Source organism: Arachis hypogaea, chromosome 20, assembly GCF_003086295.3.
Source record: "Arachis hypogaea cultivar Tifrunner chromosome 20, arahy.Tifrunner.gnm2.J5K5, whole genome shotgun sequence".
Classification (NCBI taxonomy): domain Eukaryota; kingdom Viridiplantae; phylum Streptophyta; class Magnoliopsida; order Fabales; family Fabaceae; genus Arachis; species Arachis hypogaea.
The window spans coordinates 38,672,830-38,676,605 of NC_092055.1; positions in this window are offsets into that span (position 1 = coordinate 38,672,830).

Below are 3,776 nucleotides of genomic sequence, written 5' to 3' on the forward strand. Positions count from 1 at the left end.
TAGAAGGAGCGCCAGAAGTTGGTGGAGAGTCAGCTAGACGAACTCGGGGTAGTGGGGATCACCTTCCTCGCCCCAGGAGAACTCGGCATGGACGGCTTCACACGCACTTGGGAAGATCCCTCCCCGACCGCCTTGGCCGAGATGTTTTTAGCAGCAGTCGCCTTCTGTGCTCTTTTAAAAGCCTTCATGGATTCATTATTCTTTATTACCTCTGCAAATAAAACACAACGGTAAGAAATTAAGCTGCAAGTCGGAAAGGCATTTACAAGCAATATAAACAGATAATAAAGGGAAAATCAGGAACGCAAAATACCCAGCTCGGTTTGAAGAAGAGAAGGATTGGTTAAAAATTTCTTTATATCAAGATGGGGAGGTTGACCCCAGTGTTCTTCCAAGACGGTCACAAAAGCTCGCTCAGTTTCATCCAACATCTCCCACGTGTATCTGGACACTCTCACATCAATTTTCCATTCCAAGGGAAAGGCGGGCTCATCATTTTCATCCAGAAAAAAAGGCCGAGCTCCTTCAACAGCTCGGACCTTGAAAAAGTAAGTTTTAAAATCACAAAATGATCGTCAAACATGGAGAAGACCTTCTTCCCCTGGGAAGATCGAAAGGAGACCCAAGCTGCCTTCTTTTTTACTACTCCAGGCTTCGTCAAAACAAATAGATAGAAGAAGAGAGATTGTGAGGCAGGAATACCGAAACCATCATACAACAGTTGAAAAATTTTCATGAAACCCCAGGAATTAGGGTGAAGTTGAGAGGGAGCAACATTACAGGACCATAACATGTTAGTCTCAAATTCAGTAAAAAGGAGGGTGATACCCAGCTGACCAAAGAAGAAGTCTTAAGCATAGAAATAAGGGCGATCTCTAACAACCCGAGTAGAGAAACAAACTCTCTCTTCAGAAGAGGGAGGGACAAGTTCATAATTCTTTTCATCACCTGCACTACTACAGACACTATGAAACTGTCTAAGCTGCGCACAAAACTCAGAATCAACCAAAGAGACACACATAAGAACCATTGAGTCCACCCAATCGGCCATGCCCTCAGGAACCTGGGAAGACATCTCTACAACGTTATTGCGAGAAGACATGAGACCAACTAATCCTACAATAAGAAAAGAAGAATGGATTACTAAAAAGCATCTCGAACAAAGGGTGAAACAACTTGACTAATATGATACAGAAGAACAAAAAGGAAAGAAAAATCCCAAGACTCAAACCAAAGTCCTGGGGCATCCTTTGGAGGCAGTAACAAAGCACCGTTTCAGGAAAAAACAACCGCTTACATTCCAGCATCTCGTAAACAAGAATAGAAGACCTCAAACAGCGAGCATTTTCATAGGAGAAAGACAAAACGCAAAAAGCACAGAAAGTCATCAAAACCACTATCTTCCTACAGTCTATCAGTAAAGAACAAGCATGCATCCCCAAACATCGAAGCACGATAAAGTAGAAAGCATCAAAGATACTTCCTTTTCAGGATCAAACAAAATTATCACTCAAAGCTTCGAAACCAAAAGCACTAACAACAGGCAGAAGCCCTAAAAACAGCAAGCAACAGGAAAAGCGAAAAATCATGCAAAGAGGTAAAGAAACTACAGAAGACACCACGATCAGGCATAAGCAAAGGCAGAAAGATCCAAACTTTCTCCAGCCAAAATCAAAACTTTCTCAAAATAAATGGCGTAAAGGAAGGAAGGAAGAAGAACCAAACCTGGAAAATGGGAGGAAAGCTACAAAAGAAAGCAGAAAAACGGAAGGCGAAATCTAGAATCACCCCTCTTCCACGAAAAACAGCAACAAAGCAAGCGTTGTAGGAAGGAGCTATGGACTCAAGGCCAGAAACAGAAAGCGAGAGAGTAAAGGGAGAAGTTACGAAGAAAGAGTGAAAAAGAAAAACCGTTTCCTGAGTGTAAAGTTCAAAAATAAAGAAGTTAAGGGAAACGGGGCAATTAATGCCAAATTAATTGGGGCATTAAACCCTCCCACGTTCCCAATAACAAGGCGCTAATACAAAAGCACGCACTTTTAGAGGAAAACGTTCTACATTCAAAAAGGTTCTACAAAAGAGGAAGTCGATAAAATGCTCGAGTTCGGCTTCACCCGAGAAGGATCGAAGTCCTAAAACCAAGACTCGACCTCCAAAAGAAAGACCGAGCTCGAGCAGGGGCACTGTTCATACCCTGGGTCGAGCTATCCGACCCGGGATGATCGGCGACAAAGCGACCGACCTCTTCAGGTCAGACTATCTGACCTCTTTCCAAAAGAGCTCGGCCAAATCGACAGAAAAGCCCGAAAAATGGGCCCAACTCAAGGAATACGACCCAGATCCAAAGGCAATCCAAGCCTATAGAGATAAGGGCGGTTCCATTGAAGATAAGCTGACCTTACCAAAAGATAAGATAAGATAAGATAACTAACTTATCTTATCTAAAAAGGTCACTCTACAACTACTATAAATACACTGGAGCACCCAGGTATAACTCATACTCTGATTCTACAAAAAACCTGCTTAATACCCGTGCTAACTTAAGCATCGGAGTCTCTTGCAGGTACCCCCCACCCTCCGGTGACCAAGGATCAGCAGTGCAGCAAGTCCAACAAGTCGGACACAACAGCTCCGGCCGCCACCAGCCAGCCGGACACGCCATCTCCGACCAGTACAGAAGATTTCATCCGAGATCGACCTCGAGTTTCAGGTAACCCTCGGAACATAACTCCATTACAACCCTTAAAAGACCTCTTGATATATGTATCTATGCATTAAATTTTTTGTTGATTGTTAGATGAAGAGCAAGCCTTAGAAAGCAAGGTTAGTAGAGAATTAATGGAATCGAACCTTAAACACTTTAGTGATTAGAGTGTATACACTACCAGTGAGGGTTCGATGCTCGATTCTTTGTTCCCGGCTTCCATGAGCTATTTTCTTCTACAAGCCTATTTTTACTTTATTTTTATGATTTGAATTAGTGAAATCCAGTTCATATTTATTCTTGGAGAATTTATTTACTTTTAAACCAAGTAGGTAGAAACATTTTTGCATGTAGTTGCATTCACATAGATAGGTTGCATTTCATACATTCTACCATTTCTCTTCACTTTTATAGCTTCTCTTGAGCTTAGCATGAGGACATGCTAATGTTTAAGTGTGGCGAGGTTGATAAACCACTATTTTATGGTTTATCTTGTGCTCAATTAAGTGATTTTTATCAACTCTTTACCCACTTATTCATACTATTTGCATAGTTCACATTTGCCTTCCTAATTATGTGCTTTGATTGAAAACGTGCTTCTTTGGCTTTAAGTTCCCCATGTTTAATCCTCTCTTATTACCATTAGATGCCTTGATATGTGTGTTAAGTGATTTCAGATATTACAGGGCAGGAATGGCTCAGAGGATGAAAAGGAAGCATGCAAAAGTGGAAGGAATACAAGAAGTTGGAGAAATTGCTAAGCTGTCCAGCCTGACCTCTTCGCACTAAGCGAAAAACAATAAATGTCCTTATTTAGATCTTTGATTAGCTTAGGCTAGTGAGTATGTGTCATTCAAGTGTGGGAAAACTTGGGACATTGGTTGAGGTAAAAGGGTGTTTAGAATTTTCTTTGAAGATCTTGGGAATTGGGTACATATTCATGCATGAAATGTGAATCCATATGCATTGATGCTCTTGTATATTTTTGTAGTTCGAAAAGAAGGAAAAAATATAAAAAAATGAAAAAGAAAAAGAAAGAAATAAAAAGGGGACAAAATGCCCCAAAGTAAGG